A 13,726-nucleotide genomic window follows, 5' to 3' on the forward strand; every position below is an offset into this window, starting at 1 on the left:
AAAACATTGCTTCAAAAAGGGGACCAAAAAACAACAACGACCACGGTCCCCGAAAAGGCCAACCCCCGCTTTGCGGGGAAAAATGGCCTCTAAACGGTGTTTTTTTTTTCTACAGACGTACATGAACACGGTTTACTCTGTGCGCGTTGCACATCATGTACAGCGAATTTCACCTCCCTGCACCTTGTATTTATTGTTATTTTAAAAAACTCTTCTGTACACCGCCCTTGAGGCTCATTTGCAAGCAACCGTCTACTACTCCAATAGAAGAGATCTAATTACTGTTTTATGGAAAATGTATTTTGAGTTTGTTTTTCCTCAAAATTAGACTGTAGTGAACACACAGTCATGTTAAAAGATCGGCCTTTAAAAACCTACTCAAATTGTCCTTATGAAGGGGGACAGACAAATGTACGAACACACAATGTTTATATAGGTAAAATATTATTATATTTATCTCAAGACAGCACAGGGTAAGGTGTTCTATGAACTCTCTAGTTTTGTTCTGTGTTAGATTTTACAAATGTGTAACCAATACCTTCCCTTTCATCCTGCTTCCGCATCTCCATTGGCATATTGGAGTTGTGGTTTGCAATTAGTATTAGTTGTAGGTTGGAAAGTTTTATTAGCCCTTCCCCCATGCAGTGGGAAATGGGGTTTTGCATATACTTGAAATGTGCATATACAATCCATAGATTGACTTGAAATGTGAGCAGGGTTTACATATTGAATCACTGAAACCTATTGCTGCTGAGGTCAAAAGGGCAAGATCACCAAAAATCCACAATCTGTTTGTTTGTTTGTTTTTGTCATGTTTTGCATATGGAAGAAGTCCGAATACAAAGCTGACGCATTTTTTCAGCTGTTTTATAGTTTGGAATTGCATTCCTGTTTTGAACTTATTGTGAAGATTATCTACTCATTGTAAATGAATATACATATTATTTGACAATCCGAAATGCTCCATAATTTACTTGATTACACTAAGATAGAAGAATTTTTTTGACCTGCGACATGTTGTAGGTCTACAAGAGTTACGCGTTGCTGTTGTTGGGGTTCTTGTTAACAATTGATTTTTGAAATGTGAATCCCTTGGTTGGGCAGCTGGTGGACCACACCAACATCTGTCGTTTGACTCCACCCACCCAAAGCACCGACACAAAATGATATGGTCGCCATCTTGGTTTGCTGGTGGGCCTCACACATTAGGCCTGTAAAAGCCTCTGCTGATTATACCCTGCCTGGGTTTGTTACGTCAGATATCCATTGGCTTTGTTTGGGTTGAATGTTATTCACGATGAGAGACCCAGGAAAATCGAATTATATGTCGAATAATAGTAAGGTTTAATGAAGCCCGTTAGAACGCACGGTAATCAAGCGTTACGTTTATTATTATTATTTTTTTGTGTACAACATCGAAGCTCGTGCAAGAGCTAACATTAATCACAAAAAGACAAACTGACACATAAAACATAAGATAAAGGGAGCAGGAGACAAGATGTGGAGAGAGAGGGAAGCACACAAGTACAACAGCAGAGAACATGGACATCGGGAGATCTGTGGGAGGGAAAGGGCTTTGGGGGGAGGAGCCACGGGGAGAGGGGGTGTGGTGGGAGAGGTATAAAACACATGGACACTGCTAGCACTTCCAGGAAAGAAGTCGGAATTTCAAAAAAGTGAGTTTTATAAAAATTTCGACGTTACGCTAATAACTAAAAAAACAATTGTGTTATGTAATTTTTGAACGGCTCCATATCGGGTTAAACAATCCGTAACTATGTGACAAATCAGCTCGTTCTCATATAACCGTGGGGAGGGTGACATGAATGAGAGTTATCAAGTTAATATTTTAATAGTGCATTAAATGTGTGCTTCACAATCACGCTGTTCATCTTTTAATAAATAGTGCTTTTAAATGCAGTTTCTCAATCGACCCGTCACCAAATTTTGTCACAGGTAGTGACCACAGTGCGGTCATTCTTGTGAAACATATAATGGCTAAAAATGTTAACAGCAGTTTTGTAAGTAACGATTCGTAAAGATAAGTAACGATTCTTGCATTTTGTTTGCCAATGCTCAAATTTTTTTTTTGTTCCGTGTGATTGCAATCTATTGTTGATTTTTACTTTGGAGCAGATGCACATATCTGCTGAACATAAAACGTATACAATATACGTCTATCGGGGACACTTTTTCGTGGTCGTGGGGACGTTAGCTTGTTCGATAGAACTGTCCGGGGCTATACAACAACAACACCAACAACATAAATGAGCTTCTGCATTGAACAATCCATCAGACCTTTTCTTTACTTCCTATGTTTCCCATAGCAGAATCAAGATCATAATTTAACTTTATAATCACACCAGGTAGATTATTTCATGAATCCTTATTGGCTTTCAGCCATTATTGCTTCTTGCACACTTTGTACTTACTCCTTCACCCACTTTGCTTTTAATATACGGTAACCCGATGATGTGCACATCAGCAAGCAACCAAATCAGTATGGGTTTTATGTTAAGCCATTACTATTGTGGGAATGATACAATTACTTCATTGTCAATAAATCAGGGGGATTTTCTAATTCCAATGAGAGAAGGCTATTATTCATCTGCCAAAGCACAAAATTAGGTTGGAAACAAGGGCAAGTCTGCACAATGGAAAGAGAAAATAGAATAATCGATTGAATTAGTAAGAAACCAGATTCTTTCAGCTTATTACCGTAATAATCAGAACCCGCTTGCTTACCGCAGAATGCGAGGCGCAGGCATGTCATGAAGGCTTTGGATGGTCGGTTAGTCGACCTGGGCTGCTGCACCATGAAAAGCTTGAGAAGTGACGTTATTATGAAATCCACTTACTTCGCACACAAGCTCTCTTGGGCTTGTATAACTCCCACTCGACTCTCACACGAAAACATTATAAACAGCTCTGAACTTGCATACAACCGTTTTATTAATTGATTTAAGAATCCTATCTTCTCCCTTGTTTTTCCTATAGTTCATTCCTCTTTATTAGGTGATGTATTTGTTATTTTATCCTGACAATCCCAATATAATGATTTTCGATAAAACAGACCAGTACACAAAAATAACTACATCTGTTTTAATGAGATTGCACTCGAATATAGCACATTTAGGTACATCTGCTTGCAACTCTTCTGCAGTCCCGCTGGCTCATGTTTTGTGTTGAATACTGTTTATGTATGTATATATATATATATATATATATATATATATATATATATATATACATATATATATATATATATATATATATATATATATATATATATACACACAGACTTGGCATTTAATATGGAATATTTTTTTTTTCTTGACTTGGGTTTACTTTCTTAACTCAGTATATCAATCTGATGAGTTTCTTTTACACTTTGGTGATTTATTTGTTAAAAGAACCATGTCACTGATTGTCTGTCGCAGAAAGAAGTCAACAACAAGATTATATCACAGGTGGCGTGGCAAAATGTACGGACAGGTGCATTTCATGATTGGCTTCGCAGTCGGGTATACAAGGGTTGTTGCGTTCTGTATTAGTGGAAAACAACTGCTGCACATCTCCAAAAGTTATTGCTGCTTCCTCTGGAGATGGTGGTGGTGAGGTGGCTTTAGTGAGGTGTGGTGTGGTGAGGTGAGGTGCCTCACAGTCAACTCGACAATGCTGTTTGTCATGTCATGTTTGTTTGTCATGTTTGTCATGTCATATCAATGCTGTTTGTCATAGAGTGGTGGCTTTACGAAATTACGGCATGAAACAGCGTGCTATTGCTCGGCAGTATGGCATCACTCAAGTTAAGTTGTCAAAGATCCTGAAACGAAATGCTCAGAGGGGTGTCCCTACTCCAATACCGAGGCCAGGACATCCCCGCATAACCACAAGGAGGGATGATCGCCAGCTGCACCGGTTAGTCCGCAATGGCCGTACCAAGTCAGCTAATCGGCTTAGGGCTGAGTGGCAGCAACTGACAAATGTGCCTGTTTCCAGAAGGCTAGTCAACCAACGACTGGTTCAAGCAGGCTATCGTGCCAGGCGTCCCCTGAGAAAGCTACGCCTGACCAGACAACACCGCCAGCGCCGTTTGCAGTGGGCCAGAGAGCACCGTCAATGGCAGCCAGGACACTGGAATCACGTGATCTTCAGTGACGAGTCTAGATTTCTGGTCTATCGTCAAGATGGCCGCGTCCGAGTGTGCAGACAAGTGCATGAAGCCTACAACAAAGATTGTATAGTGCCAAGAGTCCAAGCTGGAGGTGGTGGGGTGACCGTTTGGGCTGCTTTTCATGCAGGGGGCAAAACTGACCTGGTTGTTCTGAATGGAAACCTGAACCAGTTCAAGTACAGGGCCATTCTGGAAGAAACATTGCTTCCATTTGCTCGTGCAGCCTTTCGAGGAAACTTTGTCTTCCAAGATGACAATGCACGGCCTCATCGTGCTCGCATGATCCAACACTTTCTGCTGACCATGGTGTAGACTGTAGAGCATATGGAGTGGCCTGCCATGTCCCCGGATATGAATCCGATAGAGAACTTGTGGGCAGAATTAACGCGTCAAATTGACCACTTGGACCAGCAGCCGACCTCTGTGCGTGAATTGCAGCAGGCTATTGTCCCTGCATGGCAAGCGATTCCTGTCCAAACCTGGCAAATCTCGTGAACAGCATGCCTCAACGTGTACGTGCTCTCCTGAATGCTCGTAGGGGTTACACGAAGTACTGAACTGTAATTTTACTGTCCGTAATCCCAGTCGTAATTTAACTTTTGTTTTTGTTAAAAAAAAATTTTGGCTACTGTGCAAAATAAAGAGATACTTCTGGAAAACGTACAGAAGTTTAACACAGTACTGTCCATGAATTGAGTTCGATATCAGTTTACATCCCTTTCAAGGATCAATTTATTTGTTTCGAATGTCAAATGTGGTTTTTGTTTCTTTTAAAGGTCACATTAACAAAATCTAGAATAATTTCAACATAATTCCAATGAACTTTTGGTTGTAAGACATCTTGAAAAGTAAGTTCACCCCCACAAAAAAAATATTCCATATTAAATGCCAAGTCTGTATATATATATATATATATATATATATATATATATATATATATATATATATATATATATATATATACAGACTTGGCATTTAATGTGGAATATTTTTTTTGTGGGGGTGAACTTACTTTTCAAGATGTCTTAGAACCAAAAGTTCATTGGAATTATGTTGAAATTATTCTAGATTTTGTTAATGTGACCTTTAAAAGAAACAAAAACCACATTTGACATTTCGAAACAAATAAATTGGTCCTTGAAAGTGATGTAAACTGATATCGAACTCAATTCATGGACAGTACTGTGTTAAACTTCTGTACGTTTTCCAGAAGTATCTCTTTATTTTGCACAGTAGCCAAAAATTTTTTTAACAAAAACAAAAGTTAAATTACGACTGGGATTACGGACAGTAAAATTACAGTTCAGTACTTCGTGTAACCCCCACGAGCATTCAGGAGAGCACGTACACGTTGAGTCATGCTGTTCATGAGATTTGCTAAGGTTTGGACAGGAATCGCTTGCCATGCAGTGACAATAGCCTGCTGCAATTCACGCACAGAGGTCGGCTGCTGGTCCAAGTGCTCGACTTGACGCGTTAATTCTGCCCACAAGATCTCTATCGGATTCATATCCGGGGACATGGCAGGCCACTCCATATGCTCTCCACCACGGTCAGCAAGAAAGTGTTGGATCATGCGAGCATGATGAGGCCGTGCATTGTCATCTTGGAAGACAAAGTTTCCTCGAAAGGCTCCACGAGCAAATGGAAGCAATGTTTCTTCCAGAATGGCCCTGAACTTGAACTGGTTCAGGTTTCCATTCAGAACAACCAGGTCAGTTTTGCCCCCTGCATGAAAAGCAGCCCAAACGGTCACCCCACCACCTCCAGCTTGGACTCTTGGCACTATACAATCTTTGTTGTAGGCTTCATGCACTTGTCTGCGCACTCGGACGCGGCCATCTTGACGATAGACCAGAAATCTAGACTCGTCACTGAAGATCACGTGATTCCAGTGTCCTGGCTGCCATTGACGGTGCTCTCTGGGCCACTGCAATCGGCGCTGGCGGTGTTGTCTGGTCAGGCGTGGCTTTCTCAGGGGATGCCTGGCATGATAGCCTGCTTGAACCAGTCGTTGGTTGACTAGCCTTCTGGATACAGGCACATTTGTCAGTTGCTGCCATTCAGCCCTAAGCCGATTAGCTGACTTGGTACGGCCATTGCGGACTAATCGGTGCAGCTGGCGATCATCCCTCCTTGTGGTTCTGCGAGGACGTCCTGGCCTCGGTATTGGAGTAGGGACACCCCTCTGAGCATTTCGTTTCAGGATCTTTGACACCTGACCTTGAGTGATGCCATACTGCCGAGCGATAGCACGCTCTTTCATGCCGTAATTTCGTAAAGCCACCACTCCATGACAAACAGCATTGTCGAGTTGACGGACCATCTCCAGAGGAAGCGGCAATAACTTTTGGAGACGTGCAGCAGTTGTTTTCCACTAATACAGAACGCAACAACCCTTGTATCCCCGGACTGTGAAGCCAATCGTCAAATGCACCTGTCCGTACATTTTGCCACGCCACCTGTGATATAATCCTGTTGTTGACTTCTTGCTGCGACAGACAATCAGTGACATGGTTCTTTTAACAAATAAATCACCAAAGTGTAAAAGAAACTCACCAGATTGATATACAGAGTTAAGAAAGTAAACGCATGTCAAGGAAAAAAAAATATTCCATATTAAATGCCAAGTCTGTATATATATATATATATATATATATATATATATATATATATATATATATATATATATATATATATATATACTAGCTTGGCTCGGCTCGCTGCGCTCGCCTCACCGAGCGTCGTTACTGAGGAACGGGCTTATTTTAGCTGAGGATAATGACTGTACTTGAGTTGCTGTGTTGTCATGATTTACACCAATCATAATACAAACAATTATTTTGCACAAATGTATTTGTTGTGTTTGTAATATTCCATTTTCATAGGCAATTTAGGTTGAAGATTTAGATTGAATGTTTTTTTTTTCAAGAAAGAACTGCTCATCACATACATAGGGGAGGGGTGGGTGCAGACTGGAAGTTTGGGACGATTACACCTCACCACCACGTAATTCAAAACACCTCACCACCACGTAATTCAAAACACCTCACCACCAAGTAATTCAAAACATCTCACCACCAAATAATTCAAAACACCTCACAGCCATAAAACACGTAATAAAAACACCTCACAGCCATAAAACACGTAATAAAAACACCTCACGACAACGAAATTAAAAACACCTCACCACCACGAAATTAGAAACACCTCACCACCACGAAATTAAAAACACCTCACCACCAAGTAATTCAAAACACCTCACCACAATAAAACACGTAAAAAAAACACCTCACAACCACGAAATTAAAAACACCTCACAGCCATCAAGCACGTAATAAAACACCTCACAGCCATAAAACACGGAATAAAAACACCTCACAGCCATAAAACACGTAATAAAAACACCTCACCACAACGAAATTAAAAACACCTCACCACCACGAAATTCAAAACACCTCACCACCACGAAATTAAAAACACCTCACCACCACGAAATTAAAAACACCTCACAGCCATAAAACATAATAAAAACACCTCACAGCCATAAAACACGTAATAAAAACACCTCACCACAACGAAATTAAAAACACCTCACCACCACGAAATTCAAAACACCTCACCACCACGAAATTAAAAACACCTCACCACCACGAAATTAAAAACACCTCACCACCAAGTAATTCAAAACACCTCACCACCATAAAACATGTAATATAAACACCTCACCACCACGAAATTCAAAACACCTCACCACCAAGTAATTCAAAACACCTCACCACCATAAAACATGTAATAAAAACACCTCACAATGACGAAATTAAAAACACCCCACCACCACGAAATTGAAAACACCTCACAGCCATCAAGCACGTAATAAAAACACCTCACAGCCATAAAACACGTAATAAAAACACCTCACCACAACGAAATTAAAAACACCTCACAGCCATAAAACACGTAATAAAAACACCTCACAGCCATAAAACACGTAATAAAAACACCTCACAGCCATAAAACACGTAATAAAAACACCTCACAGCCATAAAACACGGAATAAAAACACCTCACCACCACAAAATTAAAAACACCTCACAGCCATAAAACACGTAATAAAGACACCTCACCACCACGAAATTAAAAACACCTCACAGCCATAAAACACGTAATAAAAACACCTCACAGCCATAAAACACGGAATAAAAACACCTCACCACCACGAAATTAAAAACACCTCACAGCCATAAAACACGTAATAAAAACACCTCACAGCCATAAAACACGGAATAAAAACACCTCACCACCACAAAATTAAAAACACCTCACAGCCATAAAACACGTAATGAAGACACCTCACCACGACGAAATTAAAAACACCTCACAGCCATAAAACACGTAATAAAAACACCTCACCACCACAAAATTAAAAACACCTCACAGCCATAAAACACGTAATAAAAACACCTCACCACCACAAAATTAAAAACACCTCACAGCCATAAAACACGTAATAAAAACACCTCACAGCCATAAAACGCGTAATAAAAACACCTCACAGCCATAAAACACGTAATAAAAACACCTCACAGCCATAAAACACGTAATAAAAACACGTCACAGCCATAAAATTAAAAACACCTCACCACCACGTCATTTAAAAACGCCTCACCACCAAGTAATTCAAAACACCTCACCACCACATAATTCAAAACACCTCATCACCAACTAATTCAAAACACCTCACCTCCACCTAATTAAAAACACCTCACCACCACGTAATTATAAATACCTCACCACCAATTAATTAAAAACACCTCACCACCATGTGATATTAAAACACCTCACCACCACGTCATTTAAAAACACCTCACCACCACATAATTCACAACACCTCACCACCACGTGATTCAAAACCACCACAACCTTATCAAAAACACTTCACAACCACGGAAACAAAAGTTTGAGGGAGTCGTTAAGTGACAACACAGACACTGCCCAGATGTGTAGATATATAGATAAATGACTGTACCCGAGTTGCCGTTTTGTCATGGTTTAAACCAATCATAATTCAAACAATTATTTTGCACAAATGTATTTGTAATATACATGATATCACATTTTATAAACAATAATTGAAGTTGGGAAAAAATAAATTTCCCAAAAAATTCAAAAAAAAAAAAAAAAAATTGCAATTCTTTAAAATAAAAAAAATACCCTTAGGCCATACCGACGGGAGAGATATGTGCATACCAGAAGTTTGGTACGATTTCACAAAAGTTTGAGAAAGTAGTTCAGTGACAACACAACACAACACAACACAGGACAGGACAGACGCTGCACAAATATATATATATATAGATATAGACATGTATATAAACATGTACACATGTATATAGACATGTACACATGTATATAAATTATAAACGAACGACATTGTAATAACTAATAGGTATATGTGGGGAAAATATATGCCCAGACCAGGAATCAAACCCAGGTCCTCTGGTGAAACATTCCTGCACAGTCCACCAAAGACCTGGGTTCGACTCCCGGTCTGGGCATGCAATTTTCCCACATATATCGATGAAATATATACATGTATATTATATATATACTGTGTGTGTGTGCATGTATATATGTGTGCAAATATATACATGTATTCAACCCGTCAATTTATAAAAACAAAGTTTTTTTTCTTTGTTTGTTTGAACATTTATGCATTCGGACCCTGCAGGAAACAGTGCAACCAAACTTTGCATGGCCTCCACTTTCATCCAGAGTCCGAGGGCTATGTTTGGATTAAAAAAAAATTGACCCCAGATAAAACCAGATAATTGGCCTTCAGGCCACAATCAGATTTTGTCCTTATATAGTGCCTGTTCCCCCCCTCCCCCCCACCCCCCCACCCTCCGGGAACAATCGAGTAATATGTACTGTGAAGAGTCGTATGTTGAGGTTGTCGTGATCTCTTGAATCTGTTGAACATAACAGATTGAATTATTATGGTGTTTACACATGCACCTGGTATGCAAAAGATAACTTTACACAGTTTATTCTAACACTTCCGTGTTCAGGCCTGAGCGAGTATGTTGCTTACACACTGTCTGGGTTTTTCTCAGGAGCAATCGAATAATATGTATTGTGAAGATCGTATGTTGAGATTCGGAGTCACAAGTGTATGAAAGTGCTATGCTGTCCTGATGATGCTTGAATTACAGCAAAACTTGTTGGTAGCTGCACTTTCATGATTGAACCCCATCCTGGCGGCAGAGTTGCACTCTACATCAATAACTCCATTTCTCACTGTCCGTGTACTGATCCATTCTATGTTCAAGCTCCCCCATGAGCTTTCACTTTGTATAAAAAAAGTCCTTCAGTCGCTCCTCATAGCTTCGTCTAGCTAGGCCTGAAATTAATGTAGTCACTCTTCACTGAACCCTTTCTTGGGCAGCTAAGTCCTTCCTTAGACATGATGACCAAAACTGTACACAATATTATCGATGAGGTCTCAATAAATTCCTGTACAGTGTCAACACCCTCTCTTTTTATTTATACTCCCACCCCTCTAGAAATCCAATATAAACCCTATAATCTTTCCAACCAATAGCTGCCTGGCACTGTGATGTCTGTCATCCCCCATCTCCCCCTCCCCCCCCCCCCCCTGGTATCTCTTGCAATCCCTAGATCCCTCTCTATCACATGCTCCAAGACTAGGACTGTCCCTTGCATTACGTAATTAGACCATCTCCAGCACCTTATATTTACATTTAGCACCCATTTACATTTGTTCATGTTAAACCTCACCTGCCAATCTTTTGCTGAAACTATTCAAGTATCTAGACTTTCCTGAATATGATCACTCACAGCCCCTCTCCTTCTCTACTATCTTCGTTACCTCCAACCTTCGTGCTGTCTGTAAATTTAAAAAGTCCACTCATAATCCCACTATCTAAATCGTTGATGTAAATCATGAATAATAGTGGTCTCAGTACTGATGCCTGCGGCATCTCACCACTTACAACTTCCCTGCCTGATATCGGCTCATTGACAGTACTCACAGGTTCATGCGTTTTTAGGTGGTAAAAAAAGCATTTGATGCAGTTTTTCCAAATCTGTTTGCACGTTCATACATGCCACATTGGATCAACATGTTTGCACGCCCATATAGAACACATTGGATCAACATGTTTGCACGCCCATACATGACACATTGGATCAACATGTTTGCACACCCATATATGACACATTGGATCAACATGTTTGCACGCCCATACATGACACATTGGATCAACATGTTTGCACGCCCATGCATGACACATTGGATCAACATGTTTGTATGCCCATATATGACACATTGGATCAACATGTTTGCACGCCCATAATGACACATTGGATCAACATGTTTGCATGCCCATACATGACACATTGGATCAACATGTTTACACATACATACATGACACATTGGATCAACATGTTTGCACGCCCATATACGACACATTGGATCAACATGTTTGCATGCCCATACATGACACATTGGATCAACATGTTTACACGTCCATACATGACACATTGGATCAACATGTTTGCACACCCATACATGACACATTGTATCAACATGTTTGCACGTCCATATATGACACATTGTTTCAACCCATTTACACGTCCATACATGACACATTGGATCAACATGTTTACACATCCATACATGACACATTTGATCAACATGTTTGCACGTCCATATATGACACATTGTTTCAACCCGCTTACACGTCCATACATTACACATTGGATCAACATGTTTGCACGCCCATACATGACACATTGGATCAACATGTTTGCACGTCCATATATGACATTGTTTCAACCCATTTACACGTCCATACATGACACATTGGATCAACATGTTTGCACGTCCATGTGTGACACATTGTTTCAACCCGTTTACACGTCCATACATGACACATTGGATCAACATGTTTGCACGTCCATGTATGGCACATTGTTTCAACCTGTTTACATGTCCATACATGACGCATTGGATCAACATGTTTGCACATCCATGTATGACACATTGTTTCAACCTGTTTACATGCCCATACATTACACATTGGATCAACATGTTTGCCCGTCCATGTGTGACACATCGTTTCAACCTGTTTACACATCCATACATGACACATTGGATCAACATGTTTGCACATCCATGTATGACACATTGTTTCAACCCGTTTACACGCCCATACATGACGCATTGGATCAACATCTTTGCACATCCATGTATGACACATTGTTTCAACCCGTTTACACGCCCATACATTACACATTGGATCAACATGTTTGCACGTCCATGTATGACACATTGTTTCAACCCGTTTACACACCCATACATGACACATTGGATCAACATGTTTGCATGTCCATGTATGACACATTGTTTCAACCCATTTACGTGTCCATACTTGACACATTGGATCAACATGTTTTCACGTCCATGTGTGACACATTGTTTCAACCCATTTACGTGTCCATACATGACACATTGGATCAACATGTTTGCACGTCCATGTGTGACACATTGTTTCAACCCATTTACATGTCCATACATGACACATTGGATCAACATGCTTGCACATCCATGTGTGACACATTGTTTCAACCCGTTTACATATCCATACATGACACATTGGATCAACATGTTTTCACGTCAATTTGTGACACATTGTTTCAACCCATTTACGTGTCCATACATGACACATTGGATCAACATGTTTGCACGTCCATGTGGGACACATTGTTTCAAACCGTTTACACGTCCATACATGACACATTGGATCAACATGTTTGCACATCCATGTGTGACACATTGTTTCAACCCGTTTACACGTCCATACATGACACATTGGATCAACATGTTTGCACGTCCATGTGTGACACATGGTTTCAACCCGTTTACACGTCCATACATGACACATTGGATCAACATGTTTGCACGTCCATGCGTGACACATTGTTTCAACCCGTTTACACGTCCATACATGACACATTGGATCAACATGCTTGCACGTCCATGTATGACACATTGTTTCAACCCGTTTACACGTCCATACATGACACATTGGATCAACATGTTTGCACGTCCATGTGTGACACATTGTTTCAACCCGTTTACACGTCCATACATGACACATTGGATCAACATGTTTGCACGCCCATCATGGCCTCCTCGGTTCAGGGTGGGGGAGGACCCAAATTCTCTGTATGTGTGTGTATTGTATAGGACCATCTGGTGGAGCTGGAAATGGAATTGCAACTCATAAATCATAAAAGGTGGGGAATTAACCCACACCTAAGGGTATAGGCTACCAGAAAAGGCCATTTGACCTCGTCTATGAGAACTGGGAATGCGGCAAACTAGGAAGTGGAAAAATGGAGCAAGTGATTGGCAGTTATTGTTCTTGTCAGAACCCATTAGTGCACATGTGCTCCCTCTGGAGACTTATCGCACTATCTGCCCATGTCCATTTCTCTCCGTCTCTTTTGCACCGGGCAGAT

General features: G+C 40.4%; 1 protein-coding gene across 1 annotated transcript in view; it reads left to right on the forward strand.

The window, feature by feature from the left end:
* The window catches only part of LOC144890814 (NT-3 growth factor receptor-like), a 104,449-nt gene that overhangs the window by 67,491 nt on the left and 23,232 nt on the right, over positions 1 to 13,726 (forward strand). The gene's annotated exons all lie outside the window — the stretch shown is intronic.

This window comes from Myxine glutinosa, chromosome 2 (assembly GCF_964187855.1).
Source record: "Myxine glutinosa chromosome 2, kmMyxGlut1.1, whole genome shotgun sequence".
Lineage (NCBI taxonomy): Eukaryota > Metazoa > Chordata > Myxini > Myxiniformes > Myxinidae > Myxine > Myxine glutinosa.